General features: G+C 46.3%; 1 long non-coding RNA gene across 1 annotated transcript in view; it reads left to right on the top strand.

Annotated features, from left to right (window-relative positions):
* Window positions 1-1,895: 1,895 nt before the first annotated feature.
* The window catches only part of LOC142835124 (uncharacterized), a 101,275-nt gene continuing 78,427 nt past the window's right edge, over window positions 1,896-24,743 (top strand). Inside the window, exon 1 of the long non-coding RNA XR_012907750.1 lies at window positions 1,896-1,922. This is a non-coding gene — a long non-coding RNA (uncharacterized LOC142835124). The remainder of the gene's footprint in view (window positions 1,923-24,743) is intronic.

The following is a 24,743-nucleotide window of genomic DNA, read 5'->3' as shown; positions in this document are numbered from 1 at the left end:
CAGAGAAATTTGTCATAGACAACAAAAATAATTTAAACCCATGACTGAGGAACTACTCTTAAACAAGCAAACAAGGAATCAGCATCTGTTACCTGGGGTTTCAGAGGTGATCTCCGTGGTAGTCCCAGCAAATGTATAGAATGGGCCAAACAGACAGCTTGCTGACATATAAAGAGGGGTAGACACCGATTGGGTTCTAACATGGAATCATTAAAAAAGGGATCATCACAAATTAGACTAGCCTCCACTTTTATTGAAATATTAAATATCAGGGGGAATACTTGAGGTTTAGAAGTGATCCAGTTTGGCAGATTCCCCCATGATATTTTCACAGGCCAGTTGGGGAAATGTGTTTTGAATTATGGAATAATTACATAGATTTGTCCGCTTGACTGATAGAGTGAGATACACACATGCTGACGGGGAAGGTCTCCTTGCGGCTCTTGTTGGGGACAGTGGAGATTCGGAGGCAAGTGAGCGAGAGCCCGTGCCTTCAAGAGCCTGGTGAGAAAGGGATTTTTGTAAGCAGCTGGCTGTGGTTTCTATAGGGAGACCTACACCAGGGCTAAGAATGCAGGATGAGGGCTGGAGAGTGACTCGAGGGTTAAGAGCATGCGCTGCTTTTGCAGAGGATCCAAGTGAAGTTCCTAGCATCTAGCTCAGAAGACCCACAACCATCTCTAACTCCGGCTCCAGGGCAACCAACACCCTCTTCTGCCTCCTTGGGCACCTTCATGCGTGTGGTGCATTTATATGCATACAGGCAACACACGCATACACGTAAAGTAAAATCAGTTATCTTTTTGTTTTGTTTTTTTAAGAATGTGGGATGATAGAAGGAGAGCCGCTGAGGTGGAAGGCAGGAGGCCTTCACGGCAACTAGTTACGTCCAACTGTATACACTTATCAAGCAGGGAAGAGGACTTCCAATAGCAGTAAGACTACTTCTAAGAAATATCCCTGGAGATGAAGGACCACATTTCCCGCAGATCCTGAGGTTCTGTCTTTGCAATGGCTGGCTGGTCTCCGTGCCACATCTGCTTGGAGCTCTAAGCACAGCTCAGCAGCCCGACGGCTGTGGTGGAGCCGAATGACTGAGGTGGGCGACAGAGGAGGCCATACTGGAAACCATCCAGGGCTGAAAGCAGGAGAGCAAGGCCGTTTGGATGTGGCCAGACTGCGGGGATCTTTGTAAAGGAGAATGATGTGTTTGGACAGTCACGAAATTACACATGAATTGGCAAGGTGGCATATGCCAGTAATTCCAACAGACTGGAGACTGAGTCAGGGGGATTGTAAATTCAAGGTTGGTCTGGACAGCATAGAGATTCTGTCTCAAAAAGAAAATAAAGAAGCAAGATAAAGGTGAGAGAAATTAAGGAAGCCTTGTGATTTGGCAAATGAAAGCAAGTGAGGCCCTCCGTTCAGAGGGGTTTTATTTCATATCTGAGCTGTGCCAAGAATTCACAAACTCTCCTCATCATGAGGCTTTTCCAAGACATCAAGAAGACCGATTTCTGCTTTCCTAAAGAGCGAAGGGAATCATTTATTAATGTTTATAAGGAAGGGTCCTACAATGGGCCTCGGGGTTTGAAGCCGACCTAGATGAGGTTCATCTTAAGTCTGAAAAGCCTCACAATGCCTATGTTGTTTACTGTGCAGAACGCAGAAGAAGATGAAATACTCGGCCATTGAGCCCTGTAAGTACCTGGAAGCCATTCGCACCGGACCAGGAAGGATTTATTACAAAGGCACATCTTATTCCTCCGCCCCAGAGCCTGAAGCTTGCCATGCACAACTGGGACAACAGAGTTCTGCTGGTCTGTCACTCGCCAGTGTCCCGGCCTAAATCCTGCCTGGGAATCTCTTCTCTACCCCCAAAGTCGCTGTAACAAGATCATCACACATCCTCGGAACTCTCTGTAAATGCCTCTCCTTGGAGGCTCCCCTTTTCTCGGACTGGCACTCTCCTTTGAGGACAAAAACTGGGCATGTGGTGTGAGCGAGGCCCTTCTCATTAGGCCAGCTCCTAATTACACACAGCCTTCCCAGTGTTCCCAGCGTCAAAGCTCAGCAAGCACAATTAACTCATGTCGCAGGGCTGTGGATAATGCTGGCCATTTAGCGCGGCTGAATACCGCAGCCAGGGCCTTCCTGTTTCCAAACCCATCAATAGCTCTGAGGCCTTGAGTGTGTTCCATAGCCTTTTGCTGTCCCCGTGGAAAACAGAGGAGAGATCTTGTTTTGAATGCTTAGCATGAGGCGCTGACGTCTGGCCACTTGCTCTGCACAGGCATGGAAGGCTGTGGTGTTTTGATGGATTATGGTGGAACTCAGTTTGCTAGGAAGCTTCATGCCTCCATGTTCACTGGTCTCTGTGTGACCAGAAAAGTCTTTAGTCACAGAACATGATATATCCTCCTGCATGAACAGACACAGCACTTCAGTTCCTTCAGAAACCGGAAGCATTTGTTGAATTTAACCATCCATTTTTGCACTCTGGCATTTCATGTTTTATTTGCAAAACCAGTTGTGTTCTTTAAATTTTAATGAAACAATATTAAATAAATAACCCAGAAGCAGCATAATAAAGCACCAGCACATCCAGGCTATGACTCCAAGTTCAGGGAAATGAGTGGCCCATAAATCCTGCCTTCTCTCTATTTGGGAAATGTGCTGCCCAGAATACTGCACGTGCGAAGACCCAGCTGGGATGGGCCCGAGCCCTTTGGCTCCCTGAAATAGGAAGGGAGTGTGGATTTGTATAGAGACAGCCTCTTGGTTTTGTTCATAATAGCTTGGCAGTCAGATTGTTCCCACATTCTGGTTGAAAAGGAAGTGCTATGAATAGCTCTGGTGCTCAAGGAGCCGGTGGCCAGGAGGAGCGTTCTGTACGGGAGCATCCAGGCCCTTCCTCTCTCCCCCCTCTTCCTCCCCGCCCTCCACTTGTGAGCACCGCCACCCCAAACAGCTCAGGCGGTTCAGCAGGAAATCTACAGAGATCTTACCAAAAATGCACCCGCAGGCTTTTACTATGGTCCCATTAGCAAGTGAACAGGTCTTCTTGGTGTACATATGGCTAATTCATCTTTCTCTATCTCTGTTCCATACTCGTGCTTTCTGGATCCAGCTGACTCAGTTTCCCGAATGACTTCTATTTAAGCAAGATATGACCTTAAGTCATGGTATCTCTTTTGGATCAAGGTGGAGAATATATAGACAGATGGATAAATAGGACTGTCTAGGTAATAGGTGTACACAGGCAATTACATTATCATTTAATAATTACTTACAGCATAAAAGTCTTACATAGATGGAAAAATATCAAGGTATTTTCCTACCAAAGGCTCAAACTGTGTTAAAACTCCTCTAGCTATTTTAAGATACCCTTTTCTTATTTTAAAAAGTACTAGCTCCGAGAAGCCCATCCATTATGTCCCTAACTATGTTAGGTGCCTTCATTATGGTCTTTTGTAGCATGCTATCTGTTCCCTAGCATGGTCCCCTCAGGCCATCCCGGCCTGGAACTGCTCGTTAAACTGTCTATCTCATTTCCACCAATCTGAGAGCGTTCTCTGACTGTCTCTTTCAGATCCTGATCTGACACAGACCACAGGGCGTAAGTGACAGTCAGCAGGCATTTGTGGTATGAGGTAGCAGCAATTCAAGACCACCCTGGACTTTAGAAAAACCAACAAGTATGAACTGTGACCCTCCCCTATCCATATATGATGCTCTGTCCTGATTCTGGGGAGTCCAGGCGAAGGGAAACCCTGCTTTCCAATCCCTTGTCTGCTAATTGGGCAGAGGAGACAATTGGGAACTCGCGAGAGCCACATTCAGCTAGAGGAGGGATCCCGGAGGCCTAGGAAGACTGAGGAGGCCATAGGTGGGCCTGAAGAAGAAGCAACTGAGTAGGCAGAGTGAGAGGGGCTTTGCAGGGAGAAAGGATAAGAAATGAATCTGGAGACAACTCCAGCCTGAGGCAGAGGAGCAGGGAGGAGCTGTGGATGAAGAGTCCAGAGCTCCCACGAGCACCAAAAGTTGGGCTAGGTTGTTTGGAAGATTCTGGAAGCCAGAGAGGCCTGAGCTTCAGATACTCTGAGAATAAGAGAGTTTAATGCTTTTCTGGAGCCATTTAGGAAGAGTTTCTAGAAGACTAGAAAGGAGATGGCTGTCCTGAGAATGTCATGTTGTGACCATTGTCAGCATCCCAGAATGAGATGGTGTGACCCAGACTAAGGGATGAAGGAAGGAAGAGAAGGAAAGTTAAACCAGAAAGACAGTTTGAAGACACAGCAGGCTGGTTCTCTGCTAGAGATGCATGTTAGAAGCCCGAGCTGCAAGTTCCCCAACTACAAGAAGCTGCTCCAGGGAACCAGTGCCTGTGACGGGGATGGCTGTGAGGAGGGAGGCTTAGTGACAGTGGTCTTTCTGCTGTTCTTTGTTCTTCTGGACTTCCTGCTCACCCCACAAGCCACTGCTTCTCCAGCACAGGGGCCACCTGATCCCTTTGGTACCAGTATTATGTCCAGGTAGGCAGTGGACAGTTTGGATGGAAGTATCCTTCAAGCTCCTGTGTCCAAAGCCTGTTCCCGAGTTCGTGGATTGATCCATTGATGAGTTCATAGCTGAGTGGGCTGTTAGGAAAGCAGGCCAAGTTGAAGGTCGCTGGGAGCTGAGAACCCTTTGGGTTATTTCTTGTACCTGGGCCCTACCTATTTTGTTCCCTGCTTCCTGGCCACCATGAAATGAGCTGCTTTCTTGCATATACGTCCTTTTGGCATGACGTTCTCTTTGCCTGTTATAAAACACCCTCTTTTCTTTTTCCTGGTGCCCTGAGCCAGTGCACTCGGGGTCTCCTTCTAAGAAGTCCTGCTCAGAGAACACTCCTAAAAGCCGTAGAGCATGGACCGAAAGTTCTGAAACCATGAGCTCGCCCCCCCCCCATCTCTCCTTCCTTAACTTGTCTGTCTCAGGCATATTTTGCCAACAACGAAACACTATCTCATGTAATGGGTGAAGGGTCATTGAACTCTTGTTGCCATGCAGAACTTAGACTCCCTTCTGGTCTGAGCACAAAACCAGGTACTTTGAAAGGGAGGCAGGACCTCGCTGAAGGGTGTACAGAAAAGTTTATTATTATTTTTGTATTGTTTTTTATTGAGCTATGCATTTTCCCACTTATTTTTTTAATGTAACAGCTTTTGGAAGTCATCTGGCCTTGCAGCCCTGCCTTCACATTTTTTCCCAATGGCTTTCCTTTTTTATTTACTATTGGTGTGTGTGTGTGTGTGTGTGTGTGTGTGTGTGTGTGTGTGTATGTTTGTTCATGTATGCACAGGCAAGTGCAGGTATCTTCAGAGGCCAGAGGGGGGGGGTATTGGATTCATTGGAGCTGGAGTTACTGAAATCTGTGAGCCACCCACTGTGGATGCTAAGATCTGAACTCAGGTTCTCTTAACTGAGAAGAAAGTCCTTTTCGCCATTGAGCCATCTCTCTAGCTCCCAGTGGCTTTTCTTCCATGGTCTTAGAAATCTTCATATTAATACAAAAGTCATCACTCTTCAGAAACCGAGAGGGCGACTGTCCTGGCGACCCTTGCACCTCCCCTGCCAGCTCGGCTCCTGATCTGGAAACCTGGAGCCTCGTTGTTATGACATATCATGCTGGTGGAATTCCCAGACAGGCTGTCTGCTTCCATAGTTCAGTTTTTCATCGTCGTTTTGGAGCTGTTTGCTCAGCCTTTGCTATTGCTGTTGCAATAGTGTTTTGGATCTGACCTCCTGGCAAACTATAGGGCTTGGCAGAGGAAGATGCCAGAGGCTGAGTCCAGCTTGCGGGAGGGTCCAGACCTCATGAAGAAGGAAAGGAGATTGGGAGTGGGCTGAGACAAGCTTGGGCTTTCTGAGCTAGGAAGGGAATTCATTAAGCCACCAGCTTAGCTAGCATTTGGGAGCATCCCCCAATGGTAGCAATGCTGTCACCACCATGGCTTAACTTCCTCTTAACCTTACCTTAATTCCCACTGCCCAATAGACTTATGTGCTATTATGACGTAGCAGCAAAATGGTTGTAACTCTCCTCAAGATGTACTCATCTGAAGTAAACCTCAGGGTAAGCTGAGTGTGTGACTTGTACTCCTGATTCCATTTACAAGTCAGGGGCTTGGCATGGAGCAGATCTTTGGGGGGAATCAGTGTGCCTATCCCCACTTTTTGAGTGTTCCCTTCATTATCCTGTCCCTAGCTGGAGGCAGCAGTATGCACGCTATGCCCATATCCCATACACTGGTCTTCTGATGCTCAATCAAGCGTGCGCATTGGAAGGATGTTATCAACACTAAAAGCTTGCATTTATCAAGTCCCCCCTTTGTAAGGCAAGAAAATACTTCTGGCTCTTAGAGGCAAAATTCCATAAAAATTAGACACATGGAAGCTCCTGCCCACTTCTCTTCGGGGCTGTTCTGGTTACAATGATGTCACTGTTCGACGTTCAGATGGTCAAGGATGTAGCAGCCTTTCTACCGGCAGCCTGGGCAAGTCAGCACTGCTCAGCGGGATGAGCATCTTGAACAAAGGGAGCCCCTGTTCTGATCTCAGCTGGCTCGCTGTACAGCAGAGGAGCAGGCATGTAGCTGGCTTTCCATTCTTCTACCCCAAAAGAAACCAAAACCCCGTGTCCTACAGAGCCCGACTGAAGACGGGTGTAAGCATTTCAGGTTCACACAAAAGGCCAGAGAAAGGGCCATCCTACGGCTGACTCAGATCTGAGAACTACACGGCTGGATTTTTAAAGCCATGTGAACATCACAGAGTATACTTCCACACCAGGACAGTCGCAGTGTCCCTCAGCATAGGGTCTGTGAGGCCTCCATCTTGTGTGCTGTCTGCTGCTTCCTGAAATGCTATCCAGTCACTGTAATTTTCTGTTGTCCCCTCCTTGGAAGTCAGGAGAAGAAAGAGCTCTCCCTAAATCTGCTTCCCCAGCTCTGGGACAGGGACCCTTCCCTCTTGGGTCTGTCCTCTCCAGTGTCACAGGGCCGATGCAGCTGGTGCTATCAAACCGTATCCACCTGGGTTTCTGCATGGGCAGCGCATCCTCAGAACAGGCAGCTTGTCTCCGAGGCAGGTTTCCTGGGAAGATGCAATTATTCACCCAGCTGGTAAGAAATGAATACTGTTTATGTCCTCTTCAGCTAACTGCCTCCTCCTCTTCTCTCAGGTGTGGGGATAACTGGCTTTGTTGGGTCACCTGACTTTTAGACTCTGGCTGTCTGAGGTCCCTCGGCTGCCTGGGTCTCAGATCCAACCCCAGCACCGGTCCTTGAGTTCGGATGAAGTTGCTCTGCGTGCAGACAAGAGTCTGAATCTCAACTAGTCTGGGAGGTGCCTCTGAAGGCCAACCCCACTTCTATCCCCCCACCCCCCCCACCTCCCGCCCAAGATGGCCTCACAGGTTTTCATGGCCCTGTCTTTCCTCGTGGCTGAGAAGTTACCATGTGTGTATTCTATCAACTACCCAGGATTAGCCTCGTGAAGTAGTGCTGGTGAAGAGCCTAAAGTTGAGCCTGGATTTGTTGGCACACAGAAACAGCCTGACGTGAATGGCAGGGGCTGCCCTAGGTGTAGAAGGGCTATGTGCATCCCAGGTGTTTGTTGTCTCTGTCCTGGCGTCAAGAACCCGCTTCTAACCGCCTTAGACTGAGGGTTTGTGGCTTTAAAAATCTTAATTCAGCTCACAGATTTTCCTCTTGAATGCATTGCCCGGCACCGTTTCTCCCCCTGATAAGAATAGCATCCTTAAAAGTACACATTTACACTTTATCATCCCTGCCCTTCTTAATACAGTCATTCTGCAAGGAAGGATACTCTTTCTCGCTAATGCCACTGAGTTCTGTGGGAAAATATTAGAAATAGGCACTTGGAAATTTTTGCCCAATAAATAAGTCTTTCCCGGTAATAACTATACACCAAACACATGGAACGAGATGACACAGACTCTCCTCACAGAAAGCTCGTATTCCGGGCTGGAAAAGTCACATGCTGACAAGTCCTCTAGATGTAGCATGCAGCTCCCTCCAAGGGAAGCTGCTATGGTGTTCTTGGAAATGGAAATGTTTTCTTCCCTCCTTTTCATTTTCTAAAGAGGCTCAGCTGCTAGGGAAGATCGACATCCTCCCAATTGTGTTCCCTCCGTGATTCTCAGATCAGAGTAGCGAGGATCCCCTGTGCCTTCACGGCGTTTCCAATCCACAGCCCCCGAACTGGCCGCCGTTTCCATTCGAGATGGCAGCAGTTCGTGCGGGCCATGCTGCAGCCTCCCCTACTCCTCGTGGGCAATGCTCAGCCGTCTACCTGGCTCGTGAACAGCCTCTTCCCTGTGCCGGAGACCTCTCAGGCCAGTCCTGACCCCTGCGTGATCTGGCATGCCACCGCTAAGAGTCACTGGGTCAGAAGGAGTCACCCGCGCAGCTGTGACCTGATGAGGAAGCTGGGAAACGCCTGGATCGGTCTGGCGATGTCCAGGTATTTCACATTTGTTTTTGCAGTGATTCTGGGCTGAGTTACAGCGCTCATCAGCATGTTTGGCAATACGGAGACACAGCCTTGGCCTGGAGAAGGCTGCAGCCATCTGTTCTTTTAAACGATAGGAATGATGAGAGTGGATTTGCTAGACCCTGGAAAGCACAGGGATGCTTGCTGAAGACTCTGGTCCTGCTGGGAATTCGACTTTGTGTTCCTCTGCAGAGAGACGTGAAAACCATCGAGTGGTGGTTGAGAACGGAACACAGGCCATTGCTTCCTGCGGCCTTGGGGAAGAGAGTGGGGAGCTGGGATTAATGGCTACAGAGTGTTTTAGAGTAGGGAGATACAAATATTCTAAATAATTGCCCATCTCTTCAAATACCAAAATCCACTGAATCAGACACTAGCTGAGCTGGGCGTAAACTCCAAGGCTTTGTGCAAGATAGGCAAAGGCTCTAATCACTTTTCTATCCCTTCCCCTAAATTATGAAGGTTAGAGAGGAGGGTCTTTTATTGTATAGGAAGTGTATCTCAATAAAGATGTTATTTTAAAAAGGAGCCCGTTACTTATAGCAAAAAATAAGACTGAAAAGTTAGTTCACATTAAGATGGCATCTACCATGTTCTGGCTTTTCCTGTGTGGCTGGAGACACCGAGAGCACCAGGGACCCAGAAATAAGAGAACGGAGTCTGATCTAATAGCCAAAGGACACACTGTCCTTGCAGTTGCCGCTTTTCAGACACACCTAGAGCCCAGAGCCGGCTGTACACACCCACAGTGGCCAGCTCAGCCGTGCTTGCAGGGAGACATGGACTGTGTTGACAACCCACTGGTCCTTTCGTCTCTTGGGGACGTCTTACTGATGAGCTGGTGCATCTCAGGGGTTCGATGGTAACCACAGAGCAGTTCTTTCCTTCCGCCATGTTGACGGGAGCCGCCAGGCTTCTCTCCGGAGCTGTTGGGCAGTGAAGGCTCTGAAGAGCTCCCACGAGTGGGCAGCACCCCTGCAGTGTGACCTGAAGGTGGCTTCAGGTGCCTCGGTAGGCTATCATACCGAATTTGCATCCTCACATTGAGAGGCTAAGCCAGACGGAGTGGCTGGAATGCCCTGAACTCAGAGGCCCTGCCTCTACCTTCCCTCTGGAAGACTGGGCTCTGTCTTTGAGGGGAAGCATGGTTATTTATGTGAAATTGCCCTCAGCGGTGATACCTGACTCCATATATGAAGATCTCAGTATCAATCCTTTTACACTCCTCAGGTTCCTTTAGCTTCTAGAAATGTTCAACATCTGCTCTTCAACCTTCCCTCCTAACCAGCCCAAGGTCAGACCCTGAATGACCCCAACAAATGACACCCGGTTGTCTGACACCCACCTCTCTCTTGCAGAACCAACACAATTGCAAGCAGATGAGAGTTTCCATGTGGACACCGGGCGGGAGAACAGAGGGACTGTGTTGGGAGGATGCCACCTTGGTGGGGGGGAGACTCGGGAGTCCACATCGTGGGGGCTCACTGGCTGTGAAGTACCCTGACATACGCACCCCCCAGGGAAGGGAAGCCATAGAGACCAGCACAGTTCAGTGCTGTCTTTGGCAACTCCACAAGGCCTGGACTGGTGGGAGGACAGGAAGACTCAGGGCTTCTAGAAAGCAGACACTTCCCACTTAACTTCGTCTGAGGAGTTGGCTGGGGACTCATGAGGCCTACGAAGACCTGGGCTGGCTGGGAAGTTCATTTGACAGAGAGAATAGAAACAAGACAATTCATCTTATTTTTGACGAAGTGAAACCTCAACCTAAGGAAAATCTGTTGTAACCCAAGTCTGTTTCACTGATAAACATACAAAAGCATTGGCTATAGCCCTCCACCCTCAGGAGCTGGGCCTTGAAAATCACGTAAGTGGCAGTTTGAAGGTCATGAAGAGCTTGATTGAGCTGTCTAGCAGGAGAAGAAAACAAGCAAGCAGAAAGGGAAGAGTTTAAAATAACAAGGGGAATCTTTAAATAGAGCTATAGGGCTGGGTAGCAAACTTAGTCCAAGGGTTAAAAACAAGCTTTGCCTCCGGAGTTTCTATGGTAACTGGAGAGCATCTACAGCAAGTGTGCAGTTAGTGAAATACTTCTGGGCCAATGTGAGCAACAGCAATGCGGAGTGACTTTGTACAGGCTCCGAGACAGGTCATGTTTTAGCTGCTGCTTCCTTGATTTCCAGCAAAAATTAGACACTGCGTGTGGTGAGACTTCATTTACAACAGGTCCTGAATTATCTCCAGAGCAGAATCTTGACATCTGGCGTCGATCCAAATCACTTGGAATGAAGAGAGACCTCCCTCCTCTCTCTTCCCCTGCCTTCAGCAACAGTTTGGATTCATCTGACACACGTGTGCAGTGTCAATTTGGACAGTTAGGATGATGCTCGTGACTAATTCTATCCGTACACAAAGACTAAACACAAACTGCAGAGGTCAGTCGGAAGCTATTTTGTACATGGCTAGGAAGCTGTGGAAATGGTGGGACCGAGGGGCCTGGAAATGATATCCTAACCCCAACCAATGGTAAGCAATGCGACCTGGGGCAGATTGCTGAACCTTTCTGTCTCTGTATCTTAAAAAATGAGCCAAAGAATAAAATCGATCCAAAAGTTGGCTGATAGGTCGAAGGAGGGTAAAATATGTATTGTGCCCATGAATACCTACCTACAGACATACACATTTGCAACATGTATCCTAGTGTTCTTTTCCTAATGCAGCTTTGACTGACATATTCCCAACTCGTCTTTGTAAGACCAGAAAATCGCAAACTGATTCTTCATGAATGTAAATATAAAAATTCATAAACAAAATAAAATTTTTTTACAAATCAAAAAATATATAAACTCTGGTTAAAATAGAATCATTTTAAGTTGCCAGCACTATCAACACGAATGCACCTTGAGCCCCACACAATGCTAACCACGTGTGTATTAGTTCATTCCACACTCCTAACCTGGTGTCATTATTTTATTGTGTAGGCTTACTGCAAAACATATTTAGCATCAAATCACTAGGCTATTAAATGGTAGAGTCTTGACTCAACATAAGTAGTCCTGCTATGTATTTAAAAAGATGGTTTTACCTTTATAAAATTTATTTATGATATTTCTTGCTTTATTGCACTGGTTATAGCCTCTATGTTCAGTGATGACTATAAACAATGAGATACACACCGTAGCCTAAGGCTCATCCTCGGGGGGGGGGGGGAGGCAGCCCGCGCTTCGGTGCTAAGTATAGAGATTCTTTACCATCCTCAGGAGAGTTCACTTCTAGTTTTCTTTCATTTATGGAAAATTTTTACCACATACAAATAGAGAATTTCTCAGGTGATTCTCTTTTCCATTGAGACCGTGGTATGGCTTTTCTCTTTTATTGAGCTACAGTAATGAATTTCAATGACTGACTTCCAAGTTCTTCACTTTTATTCCAGTCCTGAATTATTGTTCTTAAATTTTTATGTTTATGGGAAATTCTGGCCTTTGACTTTCAGGATGTACCGGCTGATGCTGCATGGGTAAAGAGCCCTGGTGTGCGCATGCCACCAGGCAGGGCAGGCTGGGTACCAGAGCAGAAGCTGGAGTGCCACTCCACAGACTTTCTCTTTCCCAGAGAAACCACGATGTTACTTTTCCAACTGGCTGTTTCAGAAAACAGATCTTCTTAAAACCAACTACTCGTAGTTCTTACCAGTATCTACAAAATACCTTCTAGTAACACCTCAGTGACTGAATGGAGCTGATGATAAAACTGACCGCTCAAGCTGGCCCTGTAACTTACACCCCTACCCATTTCCTCCAGTCACAGTTAAATAGCCAGAGTCAAGAACAGGGCCGTACTCTGTACAATGTGGCACAATGCTTCTGTGCAGAACCAAAGCACAAACTTGCATCCAGGACAGGGTGCAAAGGCCTAGAGTGATCTTCACTGTTCTCTTTGATGGTCTATAATGTAAATAATGTGATATAAAGTTAACTAAGGTTAGAAACTTCTGTTAGGTGATATGAGGCTCGGAGGCAGAAGGAAACCAGGTTTTGTACATAAAAATGTTCATTACAAAGCAAGAAAGAACTACTCGTGATAATTACAGCCCTTACTGTAGTCTGTCACGTAGCAATGGGTGATACTGATAACTGCCTTCCACCACCGTTTCCACATTCTCTTTGCCGTCAGCCAGAACATGTGGGGTTTGCCTAGTGTGGTGACCCCCACTTTTATTCCTGAAGGGTTCGGGCTGTCAGTCCATTGCTTAGCAGTGTTTCCTGGGCAGGGTTGCTGTGGTTTTCCATCCAGTGACTGCGTTCAGAGAATAGGGGTTGTTATTTGCCCAGGCTCCTAAAACAGAGCGTCATAAAGTGGGTGCCTCAGACAAGAGAAGCTTTTTGCCTGTCTAGAGGCTGGCCAGTTTGGCTCTAGTCGAGGTCCTCTTCCTGGCTTGCAATTGGTGCCTTCTGCTTGCATGCGCACATGCGCACATGCTCACATACAGAACGTGAGATCGTCTCCCACGGGAGGTCACTGATTCCCCAAGAGTTCAGCCCTAACAAATTAATTTCCTTTCAGAAGTACCATTTCAAAACGCTTCTATATTAGGTATTATGGCTTAGAACATATGAATCTAGGAGCACACAGACATTTATTTTTATAGCAGGTATTACTCAGAACCAGTCTAAGGACTTCCTAACATGCTGTTCCTGAATACCTTCGTATGGTACCAACTGTACTAATTTTCTGCTTGGAAATTAGGGCCAACCTTCCCAGCCAGTGCATTTAGTCCTCTTCTTTGCTTGTTGACTGAGAGGAATGAGGAATCCAAACTGGCCAGATGCCAGTATAATTTCTATCCCACTGGATCCAGAACCTCCAGACCAGCAGAGCCTATGGTCACAAGAATGGGAAACGAATGTTTCCTAGTGGCTCCCCAAGGCAAATGGTCCTCACTTTCTCTTCCTGATCCTAGGTCTATGTGTTAGAAGGAGCGTTATAGATTCCTTGCCAACTCAGTGCATTTGGTAGCCTTTTAAAGGGCATTGCTACAGGGGCACGAGGTATTGTTGGCTAGCCTGTGCTGTGGAAGAATTCCCCTAGGACTGTTTTACCGTTCTTTTATCCTGTAGGATGATAGGGTATGACATGGCCGTGATACTGTGACTGTACGTCTGTTGCTATGACGTGAGTTCCTTGATCAGAAGAATATTATGTGAAATATCACAATGGCGAATGAGGCATTTGGTAAGCTTACAGATGACAGGTTTATCAGAGATGTTGTAGACAACCTACATATCCATAGGAAGACCTGATTCCAGTAGGAACCAAGCACTGATCTTTCCATGGTCAAAGTAGTCCACGTAACAGAGCAACTGACTGCCTTAGTTAGGGTTTCTATTGCTGTGAAGAGACACCATAACCATAACCTAGTATAAGGAAAACATTTAAGTGGGGCTGGCTTACAGTTTCAGAGGTTTAGTCCGTTATCGACATGGTGGGACATGGTGGTGAGCAGGCAGACATGGTGCTGGAGAAGGAGCTGAGAGTTCTACATCTGGATCTGTAGGCAAAAGGAAGTAAACTGTCCCCCACTGAGCATTGCTGGAGCATATTAAACCTCCAAGCCCACCTCCATGGTGTCAAACTTCCTCCAACAGGGCCATACCTACACGAACGAGACCATACCTCCTAATAGTGCCACTCCCTATAGGCCAAGCATTCAAAACAACATGAGTCTATTGGGGCCATAACTATTTAAACCATCACTCTGGCTAATAGCCTCAGGAAACAGTACATATTAAAGGCTCAGTTTCAGTCTCTGTGTGGCCTATCTGATGCTCAACACTGACTGTGTCCAGATTTGTTGGGCCAAAATTATCTCAGGGCCTGTACCTTGAAGCCTGCAGGACAGAGAAAAGCCTGGCTTGAGTTTGAAGAATAGTCTCAAAGCTACCCAGTGAGGCTGAGACAGTAAAATCCAGGTAGACGCCCCTCCAGCCAGAGGGACGGCTTGTCTGTCTCTCATTGGCTGGAGGTCCCCCACAACACATGATGTCACTTAACCTGTAAACGCTGACACTCACAGTAATAAGCTGAGTTCCTGCTGTGACTTGACTCCCTATTGCGTCTGATTGTCCTGCATCGTGGGGCTGTGGAACAGGCAAATAGCACACTCACCTTTCCCTGGGAAATTAGGCGAAGGAGGCCTGGCGCAGTCTGACTGCAGAGACTAGAAGTCCGTGCTGCTGATCCCATGTAGTCTTACCCCCGTGCCATGACTCCTCTGTCCAAGAACGCTTCGGACATACAGCTTGGGGAAGAAACAAACCTGTACCCCCTGAGAAGTGTCATGTAGCCACTGCTAAAACCCTCTTGTGAGATCATCCTTTTTGGAGCGATCACAAGGAACACAAATGACTTTACCTTCTCTGCCCATTCAGGGAAGATCACCTACCGATCTCAACCCTGAGCTCCCTTGTTGCCAACTTCCCATTCACGTCACTTCCAAGATAGTTAGAGCACCAAGGGGAAACTCTCAGTGTTCTTACTCAGAAAGGGAAGTGCGAGCTGAGGTTCATATGAGGCCGTTAGATGCCACTCAAGAGCAATGCCGTAGCTATTCTCCCATGCAATTCACAGTTGTGGAAGCTGACCTTGGTTGTGAGCTTGACACACCTGGAAAGAGGAAAGCTTAATTAAGCGTTATACCCATCAGGTTGACCTGTGGTCACGCCTGTGGGACATTTTTTCAGTAACTGATGGATATAGAAGGGCCCCACCCTCTGTGGGCAGTGCCATCCCTCAGCAGGTACAGGGCTGTATAGGAAGGAAGCCGAGCAATCCAGTAAGCGGCACGCCTCACTGGTCTCCTCATTGACTCTGTGCCAGATTCCTGCTTTGACTTCCCTTGGTGATGGGCTGTATGTAACCTGTAAGACAATGGACCTTGGACCTTTTCTGTTCAAGTCACTTTCAGTTCTGATATTTTATCACACACCAGAAACCAAACTGCAGTGATGGCGTGCCGTTAAGTGTTCTGCACTTAACAGCTTGATAAGGCTGAGGACACCAGGCTCCCGATGAGGAGGTGGGTAGGGTATGGTGAATCATCATCTCTAGTAACTATGGCCCTTGATTAAACTAAAGTTGTTTCTCAAAAAGAAGGTAGTAATCCACAGAGAACACCGAGACTCCAGCTCCTTAGGGTCTGGGTTGTGGTTTGCCTACCAGGGCCTGCAAAAGCCCCCAAACAGCATTTCTGTGAGCCACTAAAGCCTCACGCACCAGGGTGTCATCCATTTATGAGATGGCCCGAGTGGCAATGCAGCTTCTGTAGTAGCCTGGACCTAATACAGAGCCTCTTCTTGTTCTATCTCCACTCACTAAGGTCTTCATATATGTAGTTATTGGACAGAAGAATTCACTAAATTTAGGAATAGGTTGCCCGTGTAATCCAATGAGATCTAGTATGTGCATGCCTCTATTGTGATTGTAGAAGTGGCCAGAAACATCAACTTCCTTCACCCCATCCTTCACCCCTGGAGGGACATTTCAATGTGCTCCACACCACCGGACTGTTAAATTTTTCACAGAGATGTCTGAATCTTTGTCAGTTTTATTTCCCAGTAAGTTACTTGTAGCCTAGTCAAGTCGGCCTAACGTCAATGTCATGAACCCATGCGGTGTCTTCTGGAAGAGGAAGATACCAAGTTATTCACGGACTGAATCTTGACACAGGGCTAGAGAATCAACGTGGCTGCAGGGTGTCAGTGAAGGCGCAGCGCTGGGCTTTCTAGATGGAGGGAACGTGCTTCTGACGGTCTTACTTATTGCGGGCATGGATGACCAGACAACCTGCTCAGTGGTACGCAGGCACCAGGGGTGGTGTTAATTTGCTCAAGCAATGAGAATGCATCTGGAGCAGCTGCTGCCGCTAGCGTCTCATTTGGTTAAGTTTATAATCAAGTGTTCATCGGATTCTACGCAGGCCAATAGGCAAGTTGAGTGGGGGACATGGTAGGAATCCAAACCCCTCTTTCTAAAAAGTTCTTGGTGTGGTAACATTTCTTCACAGATGCTTAAGAGAATGTGTTGAAAACTCTTTGGCGCTGAAGTTTCCTTTGTGAGAAAAAATTTAATTAGAAAGTACTTTTCTTTAATAGGCATCAAGCTATCTGATTTTTCTCTTCTGGTTTTTGTTTTGATAATTTGAATGTTTCCAGGAATTTCTCCAGGATTTCTCCATTGTTGAATTCACTAGTGTGAACATCTCAGAATGCCGTCCTGCGTGTCTCGGAGTGTGTAGGACCCAGTGTGAACATCTCAGAATGCCGTCCTGCCGTGTCTCGGAGTGTGTAGGACCCAGTGTGAACATCTCAGAATGCCCCAGTGTGAACATCTCAGAATGCCGTCCTGCCGTGACTCAGAGTGTGTAGGACCCAGTGTGAACATCTCAGAATGCCGTCCTGCCGTGACTCAGAGTGTGTAGGACCCAGTGTGAACATCTCAGAATGCCATCCTGCCGTGACTCAGAGTGTGTAGGACCCAGTGTGAACATCTCAGAATGCCGTCCTGCCGTGACTCAGAGTGTGTAGGACCCAGTGTGAACATCTCAGAATGCCCCAGTATGAACATCTCAGAATGCCTTCCTGCCCTGTCTCGGAGTGTGTAGGACCCAGATGTCACCCTCTTTCACTCTTAACGTTAACTCTTTTTATTTCCTCTTTTTTCCTTTGATCTTTTTTCTCAACTGTTGCTCTGTTCTATTTTATTGGTTTTTATTATGTTTCTCTTAGTTCCGGTTTGCTCAGGGTTTAATTTTCTTCTCTTTTTTTACAAAGTGAAAACTGAGATCTTGAAATTTAGGAAAATTTCAAGAAAATGAATTCCTATTTTCTAAAATAAGCTTAAATTTGGGGTGTGTGTTTTCTTGCAGCAAACACATTTCTCTGGGTTGTCCATCACTATTATTAACTTTGGAATATTTTCTAATTTTCCTAATGACTTCTTCAAGCTAGGGTTATTTAAAAGTCCCAAAACATTTGAACATGTCATGCATGTCATTCTTTATGTCTCCAGTTTAGTTCCCTTGTGGTTACCGGGCCTGCTGTGTTAGAGCTCAGATATCTGAATTTATTTAGACTCACTTTATGGCTCTATTGTGCCATCTTTTCTGGGCAAGCTCTGTGCTGAGAAAGCGAATCTTTACTCTTCCACTGTGAGTACTTCTGTGGTGCTGGGGATTGAACCCAGGTCTTGCATGTGCTGGGCAGGCGCTCTCCCCTTGAGCTACATACCAACCTCTGAGGGACAGGCTGTTTGTCAACAGAAGTTGACTCAAGTTGTGTTGTTATATTCCTTGCCCCGGTTAGTCAACTTGTTCTGTCAGTTACTGAGCAAGCACCGCCATTTCCAGCTCCCATGATCAGCCTCCCCCTATAGTTCTGCTGGTTGCAACTTTATACATGTTGTATGGTTGCTTTCCTGTAATTTGATGGCTAAAGTTGAGATTTCTATGTATCTTTGATCAGTGACTTAAAAAACTTACTAAAAAACATTCTTTTTAATCTCCTTACCTTGTCTGATATTACAATGCCACAGTGGATCCACCCCCTCCCCATTTTTTTCCTGTTTACAATGTACACTTCACCTTCTACTTAACTCTGCCTTTGTGGGTCAGCCAATCTCTTCTTGGCAGTGCGTGGGTCTCACCTTTTAATGTCTCCCTTTAATTGGAATAGTCTCACTGACATGTAATATAACCACTAGCAAAATATCTATCATCTTTGTTTTGTTCCTATTTCTTTTTTCCTGCCTTTTTTTTTGTTTGTTTGTTTTTTTGTTTTTCAAGACAGTGTTTCTCAGTAGCTATGGAACCTGACCTGGAGTGCCACCCCTGCCCAGCTTCATGTACTCTTTAGTACTCCATTAATTATTCTACTTACCTTTTAGCCGTGTGTGTGTGTGTGTGTGTGTGTGTGTATACGCGCACCTGCGCGCGTGCTCACATGTGCATGCTGTTGCTATTGTTTGTATTTGACTTAATAATTACTCTAGAAATTCCAATGTGAATTTTTTTGTATTTTTTCTTGAGACATAATCTAACTTTGGAGCTCTGGATGACCTGGAAATGAAGACCAGGCTGGCTTGAAGCTCACAGAGATCTGCCTACCAGATCTCCTTAGTGCTGGGATTAAAGGCATGTGCCACCGTGGTTGGCTATGAATTCTTAATGTATCCCAATATGTAAGGAGTAATATGATACAACTTCATGTAAAATATGAGAACCTCAGTTAATGAAATTCCATTTTTATCTCGTTACCCATCTTCATCAGTTTCCGCTGATGTATGTATTATCATAGGCTTGTTGCTCAAAACCAGACATTTCCTTCTTACAGCTCTGGCTGTTAAGAAGTCCAAGTTCTTAAGACTCAGCTGTCTGCTGTCTGCTGTCTCTGCTGTCTGCTGTCTCTGCTGTCTGCTGTCTCTACTGTCTGCTGTCTGCTGTCTGGTTTTGTCTGTTTTCTGTCTGCTGAGGACCTGGTTCCGGGTTGTGTCCTCACGGGACAGAACAAAAACGAACTTGCACCACGCCTGCTTCTTATAAGGGCACTCATCTTGTTCTAAGATTTCCACCTTCACATCCCAGTTACCTCCCAAAGGACCCAGCCACAAAGACCATCCCAAAATGGGCTGTTGCAGCGTGGACTTGAGAGGGGACACAAACATTTGGACCACAGTAGGAGTGTTTCTTGGGATTTTGTTTGTTGTTTATCTGTTGTTTGGTTTTTTTAGCTTTTAAGAATATTGATTTAAAAATTAATTAATTGATTGATTTCAGATGAGTGGGTGTTTGGTCTGCACGTGTGTTTGTGAACAATGTGTGTGCAGTGCCAGCAGAGGCCAGAAGAGGGTGTGAGGTCCTCCTGAACCAGACTTGTGGGTGGTTAGAATGTGAGCTGCTGCCGCACAGGGGCTCAGAATTAAGCCCGGGTCCCCTGAGCAGCCAGTGTTCTTGCCCACCACGCCATCTCTCTGGTCTCCTTTTGCTTTGCTTTTATGATTGTTTCTTTACCTTCTGTTTTCTGATTTGGCTATGGAGTTCCTAGATATAGCTGCTCTCTCGCGTGTGCCACTTGCTGCTTCCTGAGTGTCTTGGACCTGTAGTTTGACGTTGTTCACCACACGTGGAGAATTTCGGCTGGTGTTCTTTCAAACACCTCATCCTGCTCAGTTCCTTCTTTCCTTCCCCCAGGGCACTCTGTATATGTTAGACCGCAGAACTCACATTCACTGAGTTTTCTTTCTTTTTTTTTTTTTTTTTAAAGTCTCTTCAGGTTGGATGGTTTCTACCTTCCCTCAAGGTGACTAGCCATATCATCTGAGTATGAGTATGCAGCTAAACCCAGCTAGTAAAGTTTTCACATTATAATTGCACTTGCACTTCAGGGCTTTCCATTGGTTCCTTCTTCACATGTTCCATTTCTGTACTGAGCCCCATATCTGTTTATTCATTTTAACTGTCTTTCATCAATGTATTTGAAACACCTCCTTGACAGTCCTTGTCCAATCATTTCAACATCCGAGTTGCCTTGCGTCTCTCTCTCTCCCCCATATCTTTGTGTGCCTAGTGTTGTTTCACAGTGCATCGTGTGGTGATCGGAACTCAGGACTGTATCCTAAGCGTAGCAGGCAAAGGAGGTCGATTTTGCCTAGAAGTCTGATCCTTTCTAAGTCTGTCAGGCTCAGTCTTATGCTTTGTTAGGGCAGAGATATTTTGGATGTAAATTAAGGTTGCCTGGATTATATGATGTGATCTTAAGGTTCTAATTTCTAAAGCAGAGACACTTTTCCCAAGAGTCGTTTCACTGCAGTGTTAATTGACTCCAGACCACAGCAGCCACATACATCTGAGGACCGCGTACCCCTGGGGTGACCACTCGTCTCACATCCTGCAGCACCAATTTCTGCCAAGTCTCAAAAAGGCTTGCTCTAAGCAAGTGCATCTCAGCCCTTACTAAGGACACACGTTGGAGCCCTGCTTCAACTCTGGTGTGTCCCTCTGCATAGATGCTTATTGGGTCCCTGGAATCAAAAGTCCCAGCCATTTTAACAGTCAGAACTATAATCTCTTCCTGGCTCCTTCTCCCTCTGCCACAGCAGGAAAGGGTATCAGGGAGAAAGTTGGCACAACTTTTCTTTTCTTAGTAGCTAGGTCTTGCGGTGCCCCTGCATTTCCACAAACAGTTGTTTTATATGTTTTGTTTAACGGTATAGTTCATTTCAATGGTGCTGTAAGTCAGGTATAGATATCTGTTTGGTGTGGGAAACTGAAGTCTCTAACTATATCTGACAATTGTTTTGAAAGCACAGATGCTTATATTTTATTCTTGCAGTAAGACTAAACTTCTTTAAAAATATAATCTTCTGTGATCTTTAGTGACGGCTTTAAAAAGTCTAATACCATAGCTATTGGGCCACTTCTGTATCACACATGAGAGCCACCACCAAGTGACAGAAGCCTGAGTCAAAGGAGCCAACTCATCCACACCTAGGACTCAGGCAATGTAATTTCCTTCCAGTAACCTGAATTAAGAAGCTCAGTAATTGTGTTCAGGTGATAATTAATGTTTAGCTACAAAATCCTGTAGAGTTGGCAATGGAGTGGACTTTAGAGCAAGCCAAATGGTTGGGGCTAGAAGAAAAAAATAATCTAAGCAATCTGTAGAGTTCAAAGTAGATGCAGAAAGCAAAACAAACTCTCTCGAAGCAGGGGAATGCAGAATATTGTCCCAATAAATCTTCAGAGGGCTTCCCAGGTTTAATCCCAAGAAGTGCCTCCTATATCCTTCAGTAACTTCTATTTGCTATGGTTTCGGCAGCTACTCCTCCCCCACCCTAACCCACCCCTTACCGAAGAGTGCATGCTGAGCAGGCTGTGCTGGAGAGGGATGGGACTGTGAGAGCAACAAAGGACTGACCCGAGGTGTTGAGGTCAAAGAAGAAGGCACTGAAGGATATAGACTTCAGGTTTATCTACATGGAAAAAGCAGCCGATGAGTGTCTGTGTAGCCTTAGATGCCCCGGAATTACTCTTGGGAGTTCATATCATACAACCTTTGTAAAAAACAAACAAACAAACAAACAAACAAAAACCTCAACTAACCAACCAAACAACTATCTCTTACTTTGGTTCAGCAGTTTTCAGCAGTTAGAGTACCATGTCTTATTTTCTTGGTTTTAGTTATGATTTGAGCAGGAAAGTTTTCCCCAAACTCATGAAGTCTTGGCCTTTTGGCAGTGGCGTTCAGAGCTGGAGCTTTGAGACGCGCGTGGATGAAGAGTGCCGTCACCCCATCCATACTGATCCATGGATGGTTTCACAGCGGAGTGGGATAGTCAGAGATGATGGGGCCTGACAGGGCCCCACTAGAGGAAGCACGTCTCTTCTGAGAGCCTTCCTTTGAAGGGCAAGCTGTGTCTCCATCCACTCCTCCCTGACTTCTGTCTCTGTCTTCTGGCTGCCATGGAGTAAGCAGCTCTATTTGACTGACTCCTTCTGCCATGAAGTCACACACAGGCTCAAGCCTGTGGTCCCAACTGACTGAGACCTCTGAAAATATAAGGACGATAAATCTCTCCTTATCTGTGTTCCCTTTCTTGTAGGAGGAGAGAGCCGTTTGTTGGTTCCCACTGCCCAGAACTGAAATAATCACACAGAAACTGTATTAATTAAATCACTGCTTGGCCCATTAGCTCTAGCTTCTTATTGACTAACTCTTACATATTAATTTAACCCATCTCCATTAATCTGTGTGTCGTCACATGGCTGTAGCTTACCAGGTAAAGTCCTCAGCATCTGTCTCCAGTGGGGCTCCATGGCTTCTCTCTGACTCCGCCCTTCTTTCTCCCAGTATTCAGTTCCATCGTCCCCGCCCACCTCTGCTCCGCCCTGCCATAGGCTCAAGCCAGCTTTCTTTATTAACCAATCATATTCACAGCATACAGAGGGGAATCCCACATCACTTTCTTCAACGTTTTGGCACAGATATAGGGAGCTGGCCACCACAGGTTTATATGCTATGTCAGGCAGAGAGCTGCAGTTAAAACTTACGAAAGCGCGCTGCTAAAATTCTGTGGAATTAGTTGGAGTTTCACATTTCCCTGGCTGGTCCTTTTGCACTCCTTTTATGCCTCTCAGACGGAGAACCATGTTCAGGTCCCAGTAGCACTAAATGAGAATCACAGCCCTGGGTCTTAGCTCTAGCTTGGCTGGCTCCTCTGTGGCCTCCCCGTATCTTGCTTCATTTCTCCAATCTGCAGAGACAGCATCGAAGGTCTTGGGTTCTTCCTTCATCTCAAAATATCATTATGGAAACTAGTGAGATCATACTCATAAGAGGATTTGATTTCTTCCTCATGGCAAAACCTCAAAGAACGAGAATCCACCCAGCAATTGTTGCCATAATAGCTATAGTAAACAACAGGCCATCTAAGGGGAGGAGCCATTCCCCACTTTTCCTAGTCAAGGAAATCTAGCGGCAAGAAGATGGTGAAGAAATGGGAGTCAGCCTGGGTGTGACTGACATGGCACCTGACTTTCCTTTAAGGTAGGTGGCATCGGGATCGTCTTGGAAGCCCCTCGACTACTCTGTGGCCACACACACCCCTCGCTGGCCTCCCGAGAAAGCAGCACAGAAAATAGCTCTGTCCTCAGGAACGCGTTCTTGTTGTGTGTGTCTAGGGGATGGCGTGAATGGTGACCTCTGGTGTAATGGCAGTGCAGATTGGTTTGAACAATCGCTTGCTGTGCCTGGATCCTAGAGTGGAAGACAGAGGCTGCTGTCAACACCAGACCAGAACAGTATTAAGTTTGAGACACCCAGTGGAATAAGGGGTGCATTTTTGCAGGTTCCGGACAGTCCATGCTTATGCGCAGAGAGCATTCTGACATGCTGGGACAGAGGTCTCAGGCCCTACTGCATGAGTGCTAATGCTCCCCTCAAAAGGCAAAGCTGAGGCCAGGAGGCAACCAACTATCATAAAAGTTATTAATTGTTCTACCTTTTAATGGCCTGACAAACTGCCTTTTTCTAAAAAATGAATCACACAAACGGGACCATGATGCCAGACAGATTGTCCACCGGGACTTAAAAGACTAGACCCTGCTATAAATCATGATAATGAGCTCATTTTGAAGCTGGCTCGGGAGGTGGAGAGGGTGGCATCACGGGATTATTTTTCCTCCATCTCTCACTGCCTCGAACACTTTTCAGAATTCAGAGGCTAACATTTCCTTTCAAAAATGCCTTCCAACTTGAGTGGCTGTTGTTTTACCAATCAGATCTCTCTCCCAAGATGGTTTTAGCACACGATTTTCATGACTCAGCTTAAATTGAACAAGCCCCCATTGTTGGCTTTGTTTTCACACCAGCCTTATTGACAAGCTCTGCCCAACTCTTGGGAAAAGGTCTGCTGTCTGACCAAGCTACTATGGAAACCTGATTCAGGCCCTTTAGAAGCCTAACGCCTGCCCTCTTGAATTGGTGAAGAATTTCAAGGCCAGTCAGACTCGGCTCAGAAAATATTCCTCAGGGCAAAGGGTACAGTGTGTTCACACCATCTCACTCTTCAACTCAAATCAGCTGTGCAAATAGACTCGCTGGCCCAGGGTGAAGGCGGCACTGCCCATGGGTCATTGTGAACCATGGAGGTTTCATGTTTTATTTCTACATTGTTCTGACTAGACGGGGACAGGACATGGAAAACCAAGAGCTCGGCTTCTTTTGAAAAATTTTTTTTAAAGGAACTCTCTCTCACCTTAAAAACCGATTGGTAGAAAAATACTGTGGCTAACTGCTCCACACCAGTAAACAGATCCTGCGGGTTTGAAAGGAGAGGCCAGAAATAGAGTCAGTTTTCACTCTCCCATGAGACCCCTGCCCTTCTTTAGATCCAACCTGAGAAGAAGGAGACTAGCGGAAGATGAAGAAAGACTCCGTGCTTGTGCTTGGGAACCTCATCTGCCATCTCTGGAGAGAAGCACAGAGAACGTTCTGTGCCGTGTCTCATGAAGGTCTTGCTCCACTAAATTTCTGTAGGCATTTTCTTGCTCACTGTTGAGTGAGCCTTTCAAGGACCGAGGCAGGCTTCACTGCCATTATCTCTATGTGTAAAGCTCACTCAGTAAAATAAGT

Source organism: Microtus pennsylvanicus, chromosome 14, assembly GCF_037038515.1.
Source record: "Microtus pennsylvanicus isolate mMicPen1 chromosome 14, mMicPen1.hap1, whole genome shotgun sequence".
NCBI classification, from domain to species: Eukaryota; Metazoa; Chordata; class Mammalia; order Rodentia; family Cricetidae; genus Microtus; species Microtus pennsylvanicus.
This window is presented reverse-complemented; position numbering and strand designations above follow the sequence as displayed.